The following is a 24,328-nucleotide window of genomic DNA, read 5'->3' as shown; positions in this document are numbered from 1 at the left end:
CAGCTGAAGAGAGTAGAGGCATTTTAGCAGCCTGGTGTATCACAGGTCAGGTTTTTATGGACCTGGCCAAAGGTCAAAATGAGGAGTGTGTATGGCATCAGCACACACTTTTTGTAGCTGTGAAATAACTACAGAATTCTCTTTTTATTTGACACACCATTCCCCCCTCCCCTCTCTTATTATTTTTGGGTTTAATCCTCTCTTTAAAATTTTCCTAAGTAATGGTCTATTATTTTCATAGCCACTTCATCCATTCCATTATGAGTGCTTCTCCTTTTATGCTGAGTGTCAGTGGAAAGGATGTATCTGACCCACCTCCACTGCTCACAAAGTCAGCTGCCTTTGAAGTACATGTAATAAACCTTCTCTGATGGTAAAAAGAAAAGCCATATTAGTTCCAGCCCATATTTGGAATGCACCTCTAATCCACGCTTGTTCAGTTTCATTCTTTTTAGTATTTAATTATTGATACACTTTACGTGACTCATGCAGTCTTAGCCTAGTAAGATATTTTCCTGCATTTTCCCACCCCCTTTAACATTTTCACTCCCTCACTGGAGTGAGAGAGTGAACCTCACTCAAAACCTGGTTCACGTTTACCCGAGGGTCTGTGAAGTGTCTGGTAAAAGACCATAGTGAAAGAAACCCATGTGCAGTAGGTTGTGATGGCTGAACAGGGCAGTAATCTCTCCTTTTCTGTAGTAGATTCTGCAGACAGAGAAAGGTGACAGAGCTTCAAAGAAGGGCAGCTGCTTGTGAGGAGATGTTGTGTCCATGTAACACTGGCAGGTCTCCTGAAGAGGTCATACTGCAGCAAAACCCAAATAGAGACATGATGTCCAGGAGACAGTAGTTCTGCTGCTCTCACCTGTTTTCTCTTTGGATACTCTCCTATCTAAAATGTTTAGCACGGTTTGGGACCCCTTTGTATACCAGCCTCACTCATTCTGATCTGTGTATGTGAGTAACAGGGAAGTTAAGGAAAAGTCTGGTCATCGATACTCGATACCTATCTGTAGTCAAAATAAGGTGAACTGCAACTTGAATTTGCATGAAGCCAGAGAGCTGTTTCAAATGATGCCAGGTTACCTTTGTGTAGCAGAGCATTTTTCATTGGTACAGCAACATTGGTAGCTGGAATTTGGGGAAATCCTTACAGCATGCAAGTACCTTTAATGGAGAAAACAAAAATGCTATATATACTCTTGCAGCATTTGATACTTCCACTTTTTATTAGACAGGAGGTAGCAGGAATTGGTTTGAGTTGTGTGGTGCTGGGGTTTTTTATGTATCAGGTTGTACTGGGCCTGGCCGGAATAATTCTCTTCATAGGAGCTCATGTGGTGCTGGGGTTCATATTTTGTGACCAAAGCAGTACTGATAGCACACTCATGTTCTGGCTTTTGCTGAGCAGTGGTTGCACAGCATCAAGGCCTTCCCTGTTTCTCACTCTGCCCTCCAGGGAATAGATCTGTGGGTGCACAATAGGCTGGGAAGGGACACAAGCGGGCAGATGGCCTGCACTACCAAAAGAGTTATTCCATGCCATATAGAATCATGCTCAGCAGTAAAAGGCAAAAGAGGGAGCTTTAGGGGACTGGCCATCTTTTGACTGGGAACCAGCTGGGCATCACTCTACCCACAGGAGTGGCCTTGATATCACTTGTTTGGTTTTGTTGTCTTCCCTTCCCTCTTCTTCTACTTCACTTATTAAACAATTGCTTAGTTGTTGGTTTGGTTTTTTTTTTATCTGGCTCCCCAAGTTTTCTTTTTTTTTTCTTCCTTTCCTCTTCCTCAGTCCCACTGAGGGAGAGGGAAAGTAAGTGACGGACTGTGTGGTGCTTATCTGCCCACTGGAGTTAACACACAGCACAGGTATAAGAAGTGCTGACAGTTAACAATCAGTATGGGACTAGTATCTCTTCATCTCTGTTGTATCCTGGTTGGCTGCATGAGTGTTTGATGGCTACCAAGGTAATACCACTTCTATCACAAAACCCTGGCATTGAAAAATATACATATAGCTGTGGCAATGAAACTAAGGGTATCATCATAGCCTTCTGCACACAGGAGGAAAAAATCCTTTATAAGAAGGAAAACATGGACCTGAATTACTGACTTTGAGAGGTTGGTTCCTGAGACCTGCCTTAAAGGGGATAGACGACCATAGTAAAATCCTCAAAGATCAGGAGACCTACTTAAAGAGGATGATGCCAAAAAAAAAAGGAAGTGTGTCATTCTTGTTTGTTATCTGGCTCATTAATGTTACATTTCCTTGCTTTTCATAGCAATCATAAAAGCAAAAAGCTTACTCTTCAAAAAGAGCAGAAAAAACCACAACTTTTTCCTGTTATTATATACTTCTAGAATATGCAATACTAATAAAACCCCCCAGGATATTTGTGGGGCTCCTGCTGCCTAGCCCCATAGAGGAAGGAAGATACTGGACTATAGAAACATAATTAATTGTCAGGAATTTAATTCTTCAAATGCTTAGGAATGTTTCCAACCCCTACCATAAAGCACAGTGTGTTCAAGAAATTTCACAGTAGGGTCAAAATTCTTTGGCGTATATTACAGGGATGTTTTGAATCCTCTAAACCCATCTCCATTTAGCAGGGCACAAGTAGGAACAGTAGATACTGCAGATTTAAAATATTAGGCAAGATTAAATGACAAAAGCAGCAGTAATATTATACCAATCTTTCTCCAAAAAATAACAGGAATCAGTGGATTATTAACATATGAAAGTATTTTGGTCTTTTAGTTGTTCGTGATCCAGAATCCTACCCTAAACCCACATCATTGGAATAGGAGCTGTGTCATTTTAGTATATGGGAATTATGTGATGCCCTATCAAATACTTACCTCTGAAACAGAATGAGTTCCAAAGTAGAGTAATGGATATCTGGTGTAATCAAGCCCCTGCTACTGTGTTTTTGAAAGCTCTTGTTCTGCATTCAACACTTCTTTCCCATTTTTTAACATAACATAGAAAAACCCATCCAACAATGTCAGCAACTGTCTCTACTCATTTGAAAGAGTCTTTTTTAAAGCTAAACCATGGAGTTTAGCATGACCACAATAAGGTGAAACTAAGATAAAGAACCTTGCCTCCTCACAAGGCAAGTTGATTAATGAAGTTGGTTGATTCAAATCCTCCACTAGGATTAAACTTAAACCACATTAGGTCCTTTTAGTTCTGGCATGTTTTCTCTTCCCAACTAATTACTAAAGTCTTTTATTGATAGTGTCCCACCTTGAAGCTAGTATACAGAGGCATGTGGCATCACTGGGGTTAAACAGCCAGATGTGCTTGGCAGGTAGCTCTTGTTGACCTGGCAGTTGCCTAGCAGGAAATGAATAACCTGCAGACTTTCCCTGGAAAAGCCTTGAGAAGCTACTGAGAAAAACCAGAGATGTACCAATAAGAAGTGGTGCAAAGGGGGCAAATACTTTTTTACAGTAATTCCTTTAAAATTTACCTGCTATGATTTTGTACTGGTAGAATCAGCATTGCTATGGTCCCCTGAGAAGAAAAATCCTCTTTCTGATATCCTGTGAAATCCCTAAATAAAGACCCCTTGCCAGGAAGAGGAAGCCAGTTTGGCCAGTTTTTCTGAAGCACTGTTACTAAAATTTGTGTGAGTTATGGGTGTTTTGGCTCCTTTGAGAATCCAAGCTCTCTGAACACCATTCAAAATCTTTCTTCTTAGCAGGTCTCTTATTTTTATTCTTTATCATCTCACTCTTTTCCCAGCAGTGTAACCCTTGTAGGTAGTGTACACCAGAGGAAGAGGAGGAAGGGCAGAAGGTTTAAGGCAACCAGCCCAGGAGCTGTTCTCCCTTTCCTAGTCTCTGGGAACGGGTAGAAAGAAGCCTTCCATTACTGACCTGCCAAATCTGTAGCTCTTGGTTCAAGACTAGATTGTGCTATGATTAATGAAACATGTTTAGTAGTCTCATTTGAGCTTTTAATGGTCTGTTATCTGCATTATGGCTTTAGCATACACTTCATCATGATTGATAGCCTGTTTGGGAGTAGGAGGCAGGGTAGAAGTAGGGCTGCTTTGAAGTGCACGCACTGAACAGAGAGAAGTAAAAGTAGCTTGCTAGTATTAGTCTGGAAGTGCTGTGTTAATCCTTTAGGAATCCTTTAGGATATGTCTCTATGAGGGCCAACCCATGCACGTGCACCTGAGCTAGCTAACTGCACTGGCAAAGTACTGTGTTGTGCTGATTATTCCTGCTGAGAAATGGCAAAAATATATATAGTGGCAAAATGGTGCAATAACACAGTCATAAGGGTTCCGCTACTTAAACAAAGATACCTTTGCCAGACACTGCAGTATGCCAGGTTCATTCACCTTTCCTTTTCTGTGTGTCTTATCCTTTTCTGAAAGCGGTGACGTGCCACCGTTCTTCCCTACATCAGCGGTAGGGTAAACACAGCTCCCTCCTGAATTAATCACTTCCCCATGTCTTAAGTTTAGTGGGAGGATTGCTGACATGCAGATTTGGATGTTATTTAGCCACTTGTTTTGCCAGCCATGATCCTGAAGGGATTATGTTGCAGGTGAGAGAACAACCTTCAGGAGTACCTAGCAAGCATCTACAATTTAAATTTAATGACCTTATTTAGTGAAGTACTTAATCATAGGCTGAAGTGTAAAAGCTCATGAGTAGTCTCATTGACTTCAGCAAGATTGAAAATGATGATGCACTGAGATACAGCATTGAGTTAGAGCTGATAACATCAGAACCTGTCCTGGCTAATAGATTCAGGGCCAAGTGTTGCTCTCCACCAGCATCCTCTATTATCCCCCTCATTGAACAGTATCTGCCAAATGTGGTCTTTCCAAGTGCAGAGGATGTGTAATGTACTAAATTCCTCTTAGGCCTTTGATGCTGAAATTTAAGCTGAAGTTTAAGATCATTGAGTTTAGCATTGGGAACAAGATGGTGCAGTCAGCAAAATGTTGCAGTTGACCATGATGAACTGCTGCTACTCCCCACTGGCACGTGCTATGGCAGATGATGCATGCCTGAGGCTACAGAGCTCAATGATCCCTAGAAATAAAAGCTCTTGCCCACAACTCATAAATTCCTAATACTGAAATAGTTTTGTAACTAAACTTCAGCAGGTTAAAAGTGTTTGTAGCAAGTGAGGGAAGCTAACTGGAAGTCTCCAACTTCTGTAGAAAATGAGTTTTAATCTGGCCTCTTTTCCTCCAGTTTCTGAGCTCTCACATGTCATACACTGTTAGTTTAATCATTTTGATGACTTTTTTATGAATGTCAGGAATATGTGATTCTGTGAATATATCACCTCTGTGTCCATCTGAACATGCACCTATCAGTTATCTTGTCACTGGCCTTGCTGTTGTGTGGCATAGAAGATGTGAGTTTTGTTATCCATTTCTTCTTCTTCCTGGGAATCTTCATGAATTATTCTGGTCATTTAATGCATCCTAGCTCTGCATTTTGTGGGTATCCATTCTTGGTAGCAGCAAATCTGTCAATTTAATTGCTTTCTCTTTAGCCTCAAACTTTTTCTCATTAAGTTGGTGAATAATCATCTTGTGTTATTGAGGATACTAGGATGGAAAAGTCGTTACTGGTTCTCTTTAAATTCTTTTATTTAATAAAATGAACTATCTAAATAAAAATCCCTCCCCACTGTTTCCTAAATGCTATTACTTCCTGTTGGGCACATGGGAGCTTCAGCCTGCTTACTTTTTAATTAAAAGTAAGTTTTCAGCTGCATCTTTCATCATCAGAATTTTCTGTCACCTTGAAATGAAGGCTCTGGCATTGTCTGTTAAATTATTGAGCACTGGCCGACTAGGGGAGTTCAGTTTAGAGTATAATTAATCTTCTTAACTACTCTCATCAACCTGACTGTCCAGTCTGCTATGGTTTCAGCACTCCTGTTTGCTGTCCCTCCTTTGTTTTTCTACCCACCAATACATTTAAACACGAATATAATCTTTCTGCATGCTTGCTAATTACTGAATTCTGTATTCTTTGTGTTCTGACACGTTACAAAACATTTCCCAAGGTTGTGTCTGACATGAATAAGTTGGTGTAGAGAGTTTTTCCTTTGTCTTTTTTTTAGCAGAACTTGGAGTTGAAAGCAGCTTTGCTGGGGGAGTGACTTTAGACCCTCTGGGAAAACGTTATGTATCTTTTTTTTTCTTTCAATTTCACTGATTTGCAAAAGATCTAAAAAATTAATCCTTTAAGCAGAGTTGAACTAATTTGAAATCCTAACAACTATTTAGACTCTTCTGTTGAAATGGGAAAAAAGGTTAGTGATTCATACAAATTAATGTTGTCACAGTGTATTGGCAAACTTTGTTGCTCATGAAATAAGTTGTTAAAAAATCCATAGCGGGATTGAGAAGGAGAAGAGCAGTTCCACCACGTGGAACAGCAGGGATCTGAGCTCTGCTTCCTAGCTCTGCCGCAGACATACGCGAGCACTTTACTGCCTCTGCAGTCCTGGGTCCTCTTTGTGGTTTCCTTTCTCCTTCCCATTTTGTCTTGCCTAGTTATTACATCGTTAGGGGCTGTGTGTTTGTACAGCCCCTAACGCTGGGTAAGCTCCCCCTGTACAAATAAATTGTCCACATAAATAAATATTTTCTTCACTGAGCCCTTTTTACACTGGGAATTCACAGTTCCCTCTGATTTATCTCACGTTTAGTCTCAGAGGAATAATTGCGCAAGATTTACTACTGTGAATACCTGAAGTTGTAGCTGTCTGTTCTCATTGTGCTTTCTCAGGTGCTATTGTCTGTATACCTGAATCATAGCTGTCATACGCTTTAGAGGGCAAGTACCATTTTCTGTGAATTTTAGCATCTATGGCCACACATGATTCTGGTGCTTTCTACCTTCAGAGTTTCTCCCTATGCAAACATCAGCTTAGATGTACTCTCGCAGCGATCAAGCAGCAATTTACACATCCTGCTATGCCATTCTGGTATCATTTCAAAAATAGTGTTTGGATTCCTTTTCACTTGGGAAAGTTGTTAGTTTTAATTTAGCTTGCTCTTCTAAGGAACAAAACTTCGGCTGTTATGGATTAGAATTCATGAAGCCCAGTTTCCCAAATGGCAAATCCTCTCCTACACAGCCCTGTGCTCCGTGGAGCGTGCCTTGGCCAGAGGATGGCTTGCCAGCAAACCTGTTCTTGGTCTGACAGCTTTCCTCACCAACTTGCCCAGAATGGGAAAGTGGAAGGTTGGTAATCAGCAGCAAAGCCATCAGTCAGTGTTTTTATGAGTAAATGTATGAAAACCAGAAAATTTATGAAAAACGCTTCGTTCTTCTGTAGTATAAATTTACTGAGCCAAATTCTGACCTGCTACAAGTTGGAATGGCTCCATTTGATATAAAAGAAATCATATCTGCTTGCTGTGTCTCAGTATTGACTCCTTCAAGTCAATGTGTGTAAATGGAGGGTCTTCATTCCCTGTTACATGGTCTCACATCACCAAATCCACTTTATCAGGAATCACAGCAGGTACTATTGCTGACATCTAAGACCACCATGTTAAGTTATTTTATTCATCTGCTCTTCAAAGCCAGAAGTGCTGACAACTTTCAAGGGCTTGACAGTGGTGGTGTTCACTGGAGCACCCTTGACAGGTATCATCCAAGGACACAAATGCCCATGCAGCAGAGCACATGAAATTTTAATCCAGACCCAGAGACAAATTTCATTGCTCAAGTATGGTCCACAGTACAAATTGAAGTTCATAAATGGAAATAAATCTGAGAAGAGACCACATTCCTTGTGCAAAGGGACAGGTACCAGGGATTTTGTAGTGTCAAATCTAGGCTGAACTTAGTGATCAAAGCTGCTGCAACATGGCTATAAAGTGGCATATTCTACAGAACAGTCTGCTAAAAAAAAAAATAAAAACCCTCTTAAACTAAGTGGTACTCTGAATTCAGTCCTAAGTTATTCATCAAATTTGTTAGTCTTCAAAAAAAAAGTGATTGACATATTCTGAAAATCTCCATTACCTACAATAACCTTAAAAACTTTTTCACAAGCCTGTGTGGCTATCAGCTCCCCAGCAAATTCACTATGCCACACTGTCTTCCTGTAGTTACCAATTAACCTAATCAAAACAGGCCAATATAAAGGAGGGTTGGATTTTTTCTCCCCTTTCCAGTCAAATATGACCCACTTACCACTGTTATGCAGGAATATGTCTCAATCTGTCACCATGGAAATCATTTGATGTCACAAATGTGAGATTGTTGAATCAGTTAATATGTCAGGCAGGTAGACCAAGACTAATTACAAAGGAGAAAAATTAAATTTAACACACAAGCATTTATTGACAGTAAGTAATGATGGGAAAGAAAATTAAGCAGCAACTTATGATTGTTAAGTGGTCCAGAAGAAATACATTGAACTTCTTATGAAAACTGCTATAAGTGTTTAAACGACTTTTGGATTATACTGTGGAAACAGTATGTACAGTGTCATACACCTTATAGCTTACTACAGACCTGCACTCTATAATTCTTATTTAGAATTCATTTCCATTAGCAGTTCCATATGCTTGTTTCAGATTTTTTTCCCTCACTGGTACGTTTTACAGTTACAGACATATTTATAGCATTAGTTTCTCTTTCATTCGCAGTGACTTACTGATAGAGTATATCCACAAATTATTAGAATTATTGAAAGAAACTATTTTCTTTATTGTATTGTTCAGCAGTGTTAACCTAGTTTGTGCTATGTATGCATCTGTGCAAATGAATAGTTGTGTGAACAAAAACTCACCAAAATTACTGAATGTTATGTCTTAGTTTTTATTGCACATATATTCACATAGACTCTTCATTTAATGTCTGTTCACACAGATCATTTGTTAATGTTTTTTGCTGGTTTTGAGGGGAAAGAATACATATGCTGTTTCTCAAACAGTACAGTTGGAAAGAAATTATAATAAAAATTTATAATATTTCTTCTATCTAACTTTCCTTCCTTTTCCCTTCAGAAAATTATTTACTTTACCTTCCATACAGCAGAGGGAATAATAAATTTTAACTGGAGGTAGATTTTTCATCTTAGTTGTCATTTAAAGGGATTCTGACAAGGTTTGTTAGACCTAAAAATCAATTCACAGTACTTTGTTCTTTGATGCATCTGTAATGGTTTTGTACAAATGATTATTTTTTCTTTTTTGTTATGGCTTGCAATTAATGGAAGAAACAAAAAACTCCAAAAGGATTGATTTGCTTTCTGCAGTAAGAAGTAGACATCCACCATGAAACATGGCAACACCCTTATCTTCTGAAGGGAGATAGTAAGGATTTGCATTAATAAGCACCACAGTTCTTCCCCACTGGGCTTTCTTCCAGCCAAGATACTAGTCCAAATAAAAAGAAATAGCTTGAAGTCATTCCATCCTAGTTGACAGTGGCTAGAGAATTAAGTTCAAATCCTTGTATTTTATCCACCAGTAGATTATTTCATTCCATTCTGCAGCCAAATGGAGTCAAACCAAGCTCAGATGTTCTTTTCTCAGAACAGTTTGCTAAATGTGACTTTAAAAAACATTTTCATGGAAGCAACAAAATTTCACTCTGCTGCAGCTCAACCACAGCTTCAGATGTTCTTCAGTGCAGTCTGTAAAAACTGGGTAAATGTCTCTCGGCTTTCCTTCCCTAGGTTAGCTCTGTCTCATAGTTGCTGATGTGGGCAGGGAGAGGCAGAGAATGTTTTGGACCTACTGACCTTAACTCAGCAAATCTTTGCGATGTTGGTTCTCCCTTCTGGTACTGCAGAAAATAAATCTCAGGTGGAAGAGCTGTGTCTTAAATGTGGATTTTGCCCTTGTTCTCAGGGGTCAAAAAATCGTTTGTTCTACATACAATGTTTTTTTCTTAAGTATCCAGGTTTTCCTTGCTTCCACCATTGTTTTTGTAAAACAAAAATGTGACAATCCCTTTTCTCTCTCTGAGTCCTCTAGCAGACTGCTAATGTTTAGTCAGAGTTCACTGAAGTGACTGTCAACTTTACATTAAGAAGAATCCCTGTATGTGAACCTCTCAGACCATGGAGGGACACTACCTTTCTGTCCTGGAAGCTGTCCTTTTTCTGGTAATGCATTTGCATAATATTACAGTCATCTTGGTTGGAGGAGAAAAGTATGCAAGGAGATAACTTTCAAGGTACTTCGATTTTTCCTAATGCTCTTGCCAGTGAGTCACTGCTGTTTTGATCATTTTGTTTTTTGAACTACAGACTCAATAGATTGAGAGAAGCAAATGAGGGGAAGTGTTCTTCTCTCTTGCAGCAATTTAGAAAATGATTTTCATGTTTCATCTACACAAAGATGATTTAATTAAACACTTTAATCCTGACCACAAATAATTTATGTAGGGGTTCAGTGAGAGAAGCCCAGCATTGTCTCCTCATAGAGCATTTACTTAAACCTGTCGTACCTGCTTGATAATTACTCCCTCAGATCTGTCCTTGCATTAGCTGCAAAATTAGCTTAGAGGACTTGGAGGAAAAGAGGAGAGGAAAAGTCCTTCAAATTAGTTAATAATTTATGATTGCTCTTGAGTCAACCCTGATTCAGTCTTTCTGAGGGGTGAACCTTCCCATCTGTTGTGAAATGAAATAACATTAGTACTTTTCAGTTTCTAGAGCTGCTCAGAATCTGATAATGATATATAGAAGGTCTTTTCTCCACCTCCAAAACAGATAATGATCTCTTTTTAATGCCTTTGTGTCTTAAGTCACAATCTCACATAAATCTTCCTTTCCTTCAGTGCAGACATACTTACACATTTCTCTTCTTGCAGGATTGATCTTATAAGCTTAAATGGGAAATTGTTTATTTTCCTTTCATGGAAAGACAGGAGCTGAGTTCCTCTTCATGTGGTGATAACAAATGGAAGGCTGTCCCAGAATTTGATCTATGCCTTGGTGTTTGTTTCCTCATGCAATTAGTGTGCTGAGCCTAAGTGACAGAATAAGAGCTTTAAATTTAGTCAGAAGGTCACATCTTATTCTAGAAGGAATAAAAAACCTGGCATCTCACATGTTGTAGAGGGGGGTCTTGTGTTCTTTTACTTTTTTTTGTTGTTTTGAGTATGTAAGTACCATTGAAAATGTTCCCTACATTTCTTACACCATTTTACAATCCACAATTGACAATCCATATCTTACAGCATTGAACACAGAGAAAATCACACAAACTAGAAAGACGATAGTCTTGTGAGGAAGAAGTTCATTTCTGAAAGCCCTTAGGGCATGATAGGGAACAAGTGTAGGACCAAGCTGAAAGTAATGCTAGTGAAGTGGGGAGTTAAGAAAGTCCCCAAGGGGGAACACTTATGTCACTGTAATGGAAGGAGGCTGAAACTGGACGGATTAAAATAAGAGTTAATTAAGATACATTTGAAAAAAAGATATGTGCACAGATGATTTTGCAAGAGTTATTCTGAGCCACCTACATTACCTTTTCTTAGTGAAGAGTAAATCCTAGGCAGGTCTGTCTGGGACTACACAGTTGGATTTTATGAGTACAATGTTTTTGTGCACCTCCAGGAAAGAATCATGGAGAAAGAAGATCAGTTTTGCCTTTTAAAAGGGCAGAGGTGGAAGCTAAAGTGAGATACTGAAGGGAGACTTTCACAAATCTGTCAGGTTATTGAATCTGTCCTCAGTGCTAACAAAGGATTTACTTTTTCTAGAGATTAGAACAGATTAACTGTAAATGTCCCATTTACTGGATGCTTTTGGAGCCATAAACTGATGTCCTGACAATTTTACTTGGAGTGATTTAAGAAATTATTGCCATCATCTCTCCAGTACTTTTCCATGAGCTGTATTAATAGATTTTATGGGGACTCATTGTCCCTCTTACTCTCCATATAGCCATTATAGAGGGCCAGTGAAGAGGGCTGCAGCTAACCCTGATGGCTGTACATGGAGATGAACTAGGTAGGCAGAAACTCTGCCATGGGGTGGTAATTTCTCAAATTAGTGTGCTTGCTTCTACAGCACTTATATGACTGAGGTCTGAATTAATTCTCACAGTGTTAAATCAAATGGAATCAAAGATTTCATCACTACATTTAACTGGGTCTTACTGATCTTCTCAATACACAACCAAATTGTCATCTACATCACCCTTTTTTTTACTTACTGCCTTTCTGATCTGCACATACATATTAATTTGTTGCTATTTTTCAGTACTTGAAAGGCAATCCATTTTTAATTTACTAAAGTATTAAATGTGTTTCTGTTATAATTTATATTTCTTATGGTGCTTAATGGATCTGCAGCATGACTGACAAAAAGGCAACAGCAGTTTCCACCACAAGGAACCAGCCAGTGAGGGGTCTGGTCTGTCATGTGATTGTCTGGTGGGTAAGGGATTTCTTTTTTTCTTCCCCAAGGAAGACAGAGAGGGAAGCCCTTTGTTTTGTAATTTTTTTATTTTTTTTTTTAATGCACAAGAGGCTTATGGTACAGATAGGTTGTGGATAATTATCTTACTAGTACATTTTTCCCTTTTTAAGAGCAAGCAAAATGTGTCATCTAATATCTGTGGTTATGAGGGAGTAAGTTAGCCAAGTCCCTTTTACAGATTTCAATTTTTATGTTGTTTTCCATCTTGTCCTTAAACAGATGAAGAGGAAAATAAGTAAAGAGAAATTGACTCATATAGGACTTCCTGTTCTTACCCTTTTGATTACAGAATTCACTGAGATGCAAAATAGATTCAAAATTCATAACAGCATTTTACTATTTCATAAAAGAAATGTTGCTTACACTCCATGCATTAGTAGAGATTAAGGGGGGATTAGCAGATACCGTAACTTCCTGCCCTTTGCATGCTTTCCTGCAGTGGTTACACAGCTGGTTTCCTGCTTCTTGATGTCCTCAGAATTCTTAATACTTTCATGCCTCTCTCTCATTTTATTGTGGAAATATGGTTTATCATATCTAGACATTTTCGGTATTTGAGCTGATTATTCTGATTCTTTAGTATTTTTGAATGAAAGCTTGTATGCTAAACCTTTCTATAAAAATCACTTTAAAAAATCGGTTAAATTAGGCTCAGATTAACAAAGGGACACTGTTGTTTAAATTTAAATCTAGGCGGAGTTCATACATGCAATTAATAAAGCAGTTCACAGAAGTTTTTCCAAGCTGCTGATAGACACCTTGTTTTTAACCACAGCACACGGGCATTTTAAGTTCTGCTGCTGTGCTTGCCTACAGATGCTATTGTCTTGGTGAAGCCAGACAAACACTAGCTATTTTCAACCTAAAGCCATTTTACATCTTGCCTCTCCTGCGCATAACCTTTTAGAAGGTCCAAACAAGTTGGCCTCATTACAGGGGAAGAGGTTGTGGGGTACCAGTGCGACATCTTACATACTAATGTAGGGGAAGGAGGACACGGCCAGAAAAAGGGAGGGCCTGTGTGAGAAGTTTGAGTGATGCTTTTTCACAGATGCAGATGACATGTGAGGCAATCTGCAGTCTGACCGGATATAAAGCCCTTCAGCGTCCAGGAAGAGAACCAAAAAGACTTTTCTAGACATTAGGACTGGTAGACTTCTGCACTCTTTTTGCTTTTTATCTATATAATGTCAACTTTATCCAGCGAGCGAACTCCCAGTAATGAACTCTGGGTCTCTCCCCATCTGTCTCACTAAATGCCACTTGGAACAAGCACCTTTTCATTTGACAATAAAATCAATGAATGAAATATTAGAGGCTTGAACGATATGATGTGCAGAATACATTATGGGAGTTGTTGTGTTTCAGTAGACAGCAAGTCTTGCCCTTTCTTCTCGTTATCATCAACAGATCTACTTAATGAAACTGGCACCTTCTGCAAATCTCTCACCTCTTCGCTTTTGGACTTTAACTCCTTTGTTACACTTTAAAGACTCTCTGACTCAGAGCTGTGTGATAAAATTCTGTATTTTCTGTGTACTATTGGGCTCATATTTTTTCAGCTGTTTGTCTCAGTTAAAGCCACTAACTAATTAAACAACAGAGAGGGAGAGGGAGCTTAAGCTGATTTTCATAACACTTGTTTTTATCCCTTTACTCAGATGAGACAGCCTTCTTTCTCTTTGCTTAGAGATTCTTCAGAACAGCAGGAATCTCTCAGTACTAAGCCAATAAGCAGTGGAAAAAGGGAAATGTCAGTGCTGAGGTGCACTTGCGTTAAACATTCTAAAACCTCTGGAACAATCCACAAAGACTGATCTGCAAAAGACTAAAAAATGGGGGAGTTTATTGCTTTTTCCAAGCCTTCTTGGATTCTCCATCAGGAATATAAACTGCTTCATTGTTATGCTAGCAAAATGTGTCATACATGTAGTAAACAACCATAAACTAAGTTAATGAACTAATGCTTGCTAGCAATCCATATGACATACTGTACTATTTAATTGTGGAGCTCAAGGTACTGAGCTCAACCTCAAGGTGGCTTCATAACTTTATCTTTGTGCCAGTCTTGACTCTGTAGGTATTAGACAGGGTTATTACATGATGGTAAACCTAAGTCAATGCTATATATGGTTTCAGGTTGAGTTTACAAGTAGACACGTATTCAGCAAGAGAACATCTCATCCACTTTACCCTATAAATCTAGATGTCTCCAGGGTACAAGTTAAAAGACAGAGAAGGACATAGAGAAAGAATGGTTGTGTTAAAATTTAGGAGCAATTCTCTGCACCTTTATTAGGTGTTTGCAGTCCTTTGACAAAACAACTTGCAACACTGTCAGGATAAAATTTTCCATTTTGTTCTCCAGGTTATTCTTTTGTTCCTATATGCACATCCGCTGTTTAGCCTGACTGCAGAATTGTCCCCTATTTCAAGAGTCTCCTGCTCAACAAAGAGGTGACCCATCTGTCATTTCAGGGAACAAGGAACAGATCCCAAGACTCTTGAGCTTGTCACTAACTCACGAGGCTTCTGGTACAGCTACTGTTTTGTAGTATCAGGCAGAAATATCTCTTATTCTGTAAGCTCAAAATGCAAAACAGTAGGTTATTGTTTGGTATCAGAGCTCTATCATATTTCTTGATACATGTTTAGTTGTGCTTAATCATTAGGTGTGAACAGATGTTTGCTGTGCCATCTTACCATCTGATACTGCTGATGCATAAATAATTCTTAGTGGTAGTGTTTGTGAGCTCTAACCTGTCTTGAAGCCCATAATTAAAAGGATAAAGTGAGCTGTTTACACAAACCAATTGTCAGTATAGTAAGTGCCATTAAAAGCATTGGCAAGAAGTGCTAGGTAGGTAGCAGCATCTTACTGCAATCTCTGTGTACTGAAGAGACAACTCCTGAATTTTCATCTGGAAAAATTTGCAGAGGCTGGTAAAAGCCACATAGCCAAAGGGAAATGCAGAGCTTGTTTATTTGTTTAACAGAACTGAACCCAACAAGGAGGAAAAGCAATGTCAACATAGTTGGATTTCAACACCACATACAATAACTTGGCAACCTTTTTCACATTAAGTGGGTGATACAGTCCTTTTCTACTAAATATGGCCCTGTTTTTTTTCTGATTTGGTTTGTTTTTTTTTAAAAACTTGTCCCTAGAAAACCAATCCTTTTCATTTTGTTCTTCTTGGAGTTTTTTTCTGCCACTGTTTCTACATTCTTGGATTTCTCTTAATACTTTCTCAGGGAAGTACTTATGATACATACCTACTGATTTCTTGCTGATGGACACATTCCTGGTGTGTCCATCAATTTAAAAGATTTGTTTCTTTTAAATAAAAAAGAAAGGGGGTTTAATATCTTGCTGTTTACATATGATAACTGTCCAAAAGGATGAACAGTCTTTGAAATATTAGAAAAGTTTTATTCTCTGTATCTAATTCATTGCTAGTAAACAAGTTTACAATCCCAACAACCTCAGACAACAATCACTGGAACCTGATGAAGTGTCGTGATGCAGTGGCGTTGCCCTCCTTTTACAGAACAAAAATGAGGGATGAACAGCCAGCTTCTAACCTCTATTACCAGGTTTGAATCTGAGTTGAGAATGTTCAGTTAACAGAGGCAGCTTAAGGTTTACATTGCTACAGCTGAAATATGCAGCTGCCTGAACATCAAGAGGAAAGTGATGAGACATGCCTGGAATCCCAAGGGATGTACCCAAAGTAAATCTATGGCAGGGCAGAACATAGCATTCAGAGATGTGGCAAGGAAAAACTCAGCCATCAGTGGACCCAGTAAGCTGTCAGCTGCTCGGAAGGCTAGCTGAATGGGAATTTTGAAATGATGACTGGCAGTGACAGTTCAGGCACTAGGCTATCACAAAGGACATAGTCTGTCAGTGTGTAAAATCAGTGCTTTGGGTCTCACAAGTCCTGGCACCTGTTCTTGGATCACCACTCATCTTCCTGGTGACCTTGGAAATGTTACTCCATTACCATGTGCCTCAGGTTCTCCTGCTTTAAGGATGTCTCTCCTTAACAAAGTACTACTACTGAAAGGCATAAGAGATTTATTGATTACACATTACAGCCTGCTGCTTGGCTCCCCATTACTGAGATGTGTTTCATAGATGGGTTTGTGCCAACAAAAATGTGCATATCAGGACCTTATCCTCTTTATAAAATTGATGCACTTAGGAAAGGCAGAGTCATGGTGCATGGATAGTTATTTTCATGGTCTTCACACACTCCTCCAAGACAGTTTTATTGCATTATCTTTGGCAGCAAAAAAGAAAGCATTTTTTGTTCAGTACTCACTTATTCCTTCATAGCCCAAATTCAAGCAGTGCTTTTAGTAGCTCGTATGTTCCTGAAACTCTAGACCCTTTTTCTCGGTCCAATGCCTAAATAATAGAAGTAGTGGATTTGAATTGACTTTGTTCACAAGGATGTTTTGCTGCCTTCAAAGAAAGAAGTTTTCAATTTTATAAGAGTGTGGGGTTTATATTGAGTAGATTAAAAATTAAAAAGGACATCACAATAAAGGAAAAGAACTGTTGTTGAATGTGATCTTTACACTGCCATTGGTGTGAATAAAAAAGTGAGGTGTGTAGTCAGAGCAGTGAGTACATCTCACTGACCTCCTGCAGCCTCTTTAGAAAGAACACTTACCAGCTAGGAAGGGTTCATGTCAAGTCTCCTACTGCTGCTAATTAGATGTCAGTTCTTCTGCTGGAACAATTTGTACTATAAACAGTGACATAAAAACTGAGGTTAAGGATGGGCTGGCTCAGCAACATGTGAAGCTGATGAAGCCTCTCTTCTAGTCTAGCTTACAGTTCCACAACCATTTCAGTGGTCAGGCTCATTCTTCCCCATACTCCATGCTAGAGCACATTTCATGGCAATTTGTTGGGCATGTCACAGAATCATAGGATTAATCAGGTTGGGAGGGACAACAGTGGGTCATCTGGTCCAATCTCTGCTGAAGCAGGGTCATCCTAGAGCACGTTGCACAGAATTGCATCCAGACAGTCCTTGAAATATCTCCAGTGAGGAAGACTCCACAACCTCTCAGAGCAACCTGTTGCAGTGTGCGGTCACCCACACACCGTAGAAATTCTTTCTCATCTTATATAAAGTAATGAGATCCCCTCTCAGTCGTCTCTTCTTGAGGCTGAAAAGGCCCAGCTCTCTGAGCCTGGCCTCATAGGCTGCCACGTAGAAAACCAACAGAAACTTCTCCGTGTGTCCAATCTCTGAATTCTTAAGTTACTGGCAGCACAGGAATCTTGTCATCAACCCTGCACAAAGCCTTGCCATTGTCACAAAAACCTCAAAAAGTTTTGTTCCAAAGTAAAAGGTTTTTTCTACAGTTACTCTTGTGCTCAGCTGCTAAGAGTCCATTTCCCTGAAATTCTGCAGATAAAAGTGCTGCAAATATTAATGATAGATTTACTAGCTTTGCTGTGGTTTGCTGGACTCCTCACTGTCCTCTTAATTTTTCTAACAAGCTCCTTGGAGGACACTGTAAGATGCATGGAAACCCAATATATTTTCTTCTCTTGATTGATTTAATTCTTTCATCTTTTCTTATGAAGACGAATCAGATTTAGGTCTTTACCCCAGCCTTGCTCAATCTAGTTCTGTATACTTCATCCTCATGATCACCTTTTATGTATACCTTTTGAATCCTCCCTCCTACCACATACAAAACACTTATGTTTCTCTCTGTACAGACCCTTGATGAGTTACTCTCCTGTCTGGTCCATTGCTGTAACTTCTTTTGCCCTTGTCACATCCCCATCTCTGAGTACATCCTGAAGTCATCTGATACCATTGCTTTACATCCTTGTTTCAGCATTGCCAGAGTCTTCCTTTATTCCTTTCACTGGCTCCTTTCTCTTTCACTGAGTCAGCCTGGCTCATCTTGACTATCTCTACTTGATATACTATATTTTTCTCTGCTTTGTTTATCTACCATCCTCTCTTATCAGGTATTTGCTGCTGGTATCTTTTCTGTTTCTCCTGGCACCAATGTGCTATCCAACACGATGCTCCCGTGGAGCCATCCTCTTCTCTCCCAAGACAATCCTACAGTACCTTCAGTGAACTACTCTTTGGCTTCCTTATCCAAGCTGCTCCTTAATAACTGTCCATGTAGCTTCTCTCCATGAGTATTTAGTCCACTAAGAAGGAATAGTGGTTACTGGGAAACAGTAATGTACTTAATGCAAATGAGATATCAAATAAAAAAGTTTAACTTGTGTGGAAGGCATTTTTCCCTGAAACTTTACATTTCCCCATGTAAAAGAGAAGTCTTTCACAGCAGAGACAGCCTTTTCCTATACTTGCCTATATATATTTGCACACACGTATCTGTATATATTCGTACATGTATATATGTATGTGCATGTATATATGTGTATATATATACAAATATAATGCATATATCTGGTACATGTATGCAAACCTGTGAAATAAATGCACAGTAGAGGTTAAAGTATTCAATTCTGTTGAACACAGCGTATCCTATGCTATACAGGCATGTGAGATGGTGTCATAATCTGTTTCTGGGTCCTGGCACACTTGTGCTACAGTGCACACACAAGATTTCATGTATGTATTTTACATTGGATTCATGGTAAAATTTCTAGAAAATTTATAGAGGAAATAAACTACTGAGGAGTTTTGTGCTTGAAACATATTTTCAGGGTATTTGTTGCATGGGAAGACAGAGTCACTTTTGGGAATGAGAGAGGACATGGCAGTAGAAGAGAGGAATAAGCTTGGGAGCAGGAAGAAACATTAATTTGTATAGACAGTGCAAGAACTGCAATGGGCAACAATAGTGAGGATGGAAATCTTGAACTTGACAGTGATCTGAAGAGGTGGAAGTAGTTAGAAGTACTACTTTTAACTTAAAGTAATTAGGTAGTTAATGTGGTTAGAAGTAGCAAGACAGAGTTCTGTTCTGTTCTCGTTTAATAACCTTTTCTTACTTATTGTGTTTTTAAAGGCTGAAAACTACTTTGCACTTGCTTTTCACATTGAAAACCTCTACCAAATGCAACTAAACCTTACAAATCCAACAAGCACAAGAACTGTGCTGAAATGGATCTTTCCAGTGATACTAGCTCACCCTTTGGCCATGAGCAATCAGAAGGTGACACCCCAGCCCTTGCTACCCCTTTAATATGCCTTTTTATTTTCCCCTTTCTGGAAACAGTCTAATGGCCTGAGAAAATGCACAAAGTGCTTGTAGTGGGTCCATTGCTATTACTGTGGTTGCACTGGAGTCACGTAAAAGCCACTATAGGTTTAAAAAACAAAAAAACAAAACAAAACAACAAACAAGCAAAACAAAAAACCAAAACCAAAAAACAAAACCAAACAAACAAACAAACAAAAAAAAGGCTTCCGCCTAAGAAGTTGAAAGTAGTTGTAATAACTATAAATTTTTTACTCCTATTTTTATTGTTTCTAGTAGCAAAGTACGTCAAGGCAAGAGCTGAGATTAAAGACCTTTGTACCACAGACTAGAGAAGATAATATACTCTAAAACTGGGAAAAAATCAGGGCAGAATAGGTACACATTGTTCACAGGCACCAAGATTGGCACCAGATGAAACTAGCAGGTACTAGACTCAACATAAATAAAACCTGATGCTTCTTCAGATGTGTCATGTGTCACTGGAAGCCAGAGGACCACCTAAGAAGTGCCACCATACAGCTGCGCTTTTGTGCTCCATGTTGCACAGCTGCTACTCCTGTGCTCGGTGGAGCTTCAACCTGGCCACGTGCTGCTGCTCTTATGCTTTCAATAGAAACTAGCCCACACTTACTAACTCAGAGGACTTACATTTCCAATACGTGAGGCAGGCAAAATGGAAGAGGGGTAAAATTTAATTAAGGGAGAATTGAGCAAGAGGCTGTTCTGTGACCTGTTCAGTGTCACCCAAGAAATCAGTATTGCAACTGGGAGCTGGAGTCCCCTTCAATGCCTGAATTACAGTGTAATACTTTCCCCCCCATTATCCACCAAAAGTCTGTGAAGTAAAAACAGAATTGAAGGCATTGAGTTATCAGGTTCAGAAGTATTTATTTTTCTATGGAAACCTCCTCCAAGCAACAGCCAAGCTTTTGCAAGGAGAGAAGCACCTCTCATTGTGCAAGAGCTGTCAGGGAGCTGTTCTGTGCAAAGTACTGTAGCTGCAACTGCCTTCTGGAGAAGTCTCATCCCACAGCCAGGCAGCATACAGCCCCATTCCTGGCAATTCAGCTGTAATTCTGCCTGTTCAATAATTTTTTGCCGTGGTCATGCCAGAATCATAGCCTTGTTTTCTGTTGTCTGGCTGTTAGTGGTGATGTATGAAGAAGTAAGAAAGACAGCTTAATTTTCATAAGCTAACTTGTGCCTGAAGTAACAGAGTGAGAGGAGTGCACTTAATCATAGCTACAGGGCCAGAACAGAAAATGATAGAGCTTTTGCTGTTAGTTATGGTATTTTATTATAATAACTCTTAGGAAGAAGAAACCAGCAGCTCAAAATGCTGAACAGTTCAAATTCATTATGGTAGCCACTGTGTTCTCATCTGCTGGAAGAATAACTTACAAAACTCTTTTATGCCTGCTTTTTCCAAAAGTTCATGGTGGGAAGGAACTCTGGTCTTTTTCCCCAGAAAATCTGAATTCAGATTGTGGTATGCTCAGAGGTGAAATGAACCTGGTGATAGTTTCCACAGAACTGCAGACAGTTTGCGGGGAAGGCGTGAAAGGTGGCAGAGGGACAGGTTGGGGCTGGTGGATGGTCAGAAAGCTGTGGGCAAGATGAGCATTCCCTGTGCCTCCTTCACACCATGCATCGCTTTAACCTTCTTTCTATAACTTCCTAATGCATTTGAAAAAGTAAACAACTAAATGAACTAACTGCTAGGGGTCAGATACACTGGATAGATATTCTCACAGTGATTCATTAATATTGAAAAAAATTAATTAAAGCTTTGAGTGAAGCATTTTTAGTTGGTCACAAATGGAAGGACAAATCTTGTGATTTTATTTTGTTTGAACTTTTAGATACATAAAATAATGTGTTCTATGTCATATATATTATGCATCTGTATTATGTGTCACATTGTTTTATATGATTTAAAGTGATGAGGGTTGTGCATTTTTTATTTTGGTATCTTCAGATCAAAATATTTGGGGAATTTCATCCAGAAAATATTTCTGATTTTCTTTTTTCTGTACTGATTCAGAATGAAAACATTTTTTGGAAACATTAATATGTTTCCATGCAGCTGAAGTTCTGGTTTCCTGATTACTTCCGATTTAAGTCAAGATCATAAAGACAATATAAAGGGTAACAAAAATATATTCTTCTTTGGCAGAGACAGCAACGCTATTCCAGCCTAGAGAAAACAGAAATAAAATTAGAGAAGATGCAAAGCATGTCTCCATAATTTTCTCCAAGGTGGCTTGGGAGACAAGTCATCACATCTGCCTAGTAGGCTTTTATGCACCAGTAAGAGTTACAGCATAATGCTGTACCCTAGGACAGTACATGAACATGTACATATTCCCAGGCCATTGCAAAGGCAAACTAAAGCATGTTAGCTAACACATTTTCCTTTGTATTTGTGACAAGCTAAAAGGACATGTACAGGCAGTTATTCCAGCTCAGTTGATACACAGTAAGTCACATTATCTGATCCATGTATCTAAGCCCTAAAGCTTACATGATGTTAATTTCTGCCTTCATCCATGTCCCGTATCAAACGTCAAGGAACACTGGTGAAAGCATGATTTGTTATGGTGTCTTCAAAAATAAAGGGAAAAAGGAGAAGGAAATTATACAGCTACAGTAAATACAGGCAAACATAATTTCCTGAGCCTTTTCAGTTTCTCTTGGCATGAGAAATAATAACTGAGAAATAAGCGTTTGGGAGGTACATTATTAGAACTGAGATTTTGCACTGATAGGTGGGAAAGGAAAACCATTAACAAGTAGCAAGGTTTGTTCTTTTTTTATTATTCATCAACTTAAAGCCTGAACTCTGTGGCATGATGGGCAATTCATGGGGCTAAAATAATTAAAGCAGACTGATGTTCCATAGTAAGGAAGTTCAGTATCTGCTTCTTGCAAATGGAATTCTAACATTTCTTTTGATGTTAGCAGTACTATCCTGAGAAGGATCTGTGGACTGCTGAGTTGTGAAATGTGCTGTTAGATTATGGGCAGGGACACTCACTTCCTACCAGCTGTGCCAATCCATTCCAGCCCAGCTGCACCTGCATTTTTTATTGTTTTTTTTCTTTCTTCTCATCCTTTACTAGCCATGGCAGTTTCTATTTTGATTTATTCTACCTCAACTGTAAGGGAGTGGTTATAAAGAACAGGCAGACTTCCAGGATGGAGTCAACAAGTATTGGTTTAAATTTTGTCCTTCGGCATCTTTTTGCCTAAGACTTCTTTCAACCAGCTGAGATCCCTTTCGTATTTCCTCACAGTATAGCTTGTGGTGTCTCATGCTCTCTAGTGTGTTCCATGTGTGTCACAGGTTGAGAGATGCTATAGTTTATTTGTATGAACAAAGCATCAGTTGCTTAGGGATACATTTGCCTCTAACTTGTAATTTCCTTCATTTGCTTGTGCATTGCACTCTGTTAATATTACCAGTTTTCGGTAGCACCCATGGGAAGATAAATCTTTGGTGGTCTTTTATATGATCCTTTTGCTTGCCCCCAGATTTTCCACCTTCTTGAAAAATGACTTATGGAGTATAATGTGAAAAATTAAATATATATATATAATATATAATATATAGTAGCAAAGAGGAGACAACATTAGAAAGTTAGAGGAGTGCCATGTTGTCATTAGGGTAGAGTAGGATGATCCTGAAGTAGTGTGGAGTGGACTTGGTAATCTCTCACAGTTATTTTCAGATTGATTTCCATTCACTCTTGAATGCTTTCATAGTGTTCTGGTTTATTTGTTATATGCATTGGCCAATCTCTGCTGCTCACCCTCTTTGAAACAGCATTTGATATACATGTGGAGGTTTCTGATGTTCACCTGAATTAGAAATACCACAGGGGAGTATCACAATCAGTTTTCAAGCCAACTATAACATTGAATTAATCACTTCTGTCTTTATGTCTTGCTTCTCAGCCCAGTCTTGTCATGGGCCATACTGAAATTTTAGTAATACAGCTGTGGTCTTATGTAAGCAACGTATAATGATCATTTAATACTTTCAGTGCCCTGCTGTGACCATACACCCAATTTTATGAGCATAGCTGGGATTTTAAAATGGCCTTCAAAACGTGCTTTCTCAAAAGGTTGCAAAATAATTTCCAGTACCAGTCTCAGTGCCCTCACTGAGCATGTCCCTCTGTCAAAACACCATTCACTTTCCTTTCTCTGACTGGCTCCAAATGCAGTTTTCCCTCCATCCTCTGTCACCAGAGCATCATTTCAATCACTTCTCATATTTAAATTTTATACAGCACATTTCAGGATAGATAATTAAGTCCTTATCTATACAAACATTCACTTTTCAGTTGATTTTTAAGCAGTGCAAACCTTCTAGACACATTTGATTTAAAACACATTTTACTCTAGCTGCAGCCAGCTGCTAATCAATGTAAGATAAACTGAAATAAAACTGAAATCATAATTTCTATGCAGCATTCTACACAGGCTTACCTAAATGACTTTTAAATTGCTCTCTTAAATTAAAACAGCGCAACATTCTTATGTAGGTAAACTCATAGAATCAAATATTTTTCTGAGCAAAAGGGATTTCCTTTGTGACTGAGAAAAAAATCCCTGAAACTAGTAGCAGGGAGCATGGGAAGA

General features: G+C 38.9%; 1 protein-coding gene across 4 annotated transcripts in view; it reads left to right on the top strand.

Moving 5' to 3' along the window:
* The window catches only part of LARGE1 (LARGE xylosyl- and glucuronyltransferase 1), a 279,282-nt gene that overhangs the window by 189,522 nt on the left and 65,432 nt on the right, over positions 1–24,328 (top strand). The gene's annotated exons all lie outside the window — the stretch shown is intronic.

This window comes from Manacus vitellinus, unplaced genomic scaffold, assembly GCF_001715985.3.
Source record: "Manacus vitellinus isolate BGI_N305 unplaced genomic scaffold, ASM171598v3 scaffold_5_pilon, whole genome shotgun sequence".
In the NCBI taxonomy this organism is placed as follows: Eukaryota; Metazoa; Chordata; class Aves; order Passeriformes; family Pipridae; genus Manacus; species Manacus vitellinus.
This window is presented reverse-complemented; position numbering and strand designations above follow the sequence as displayed.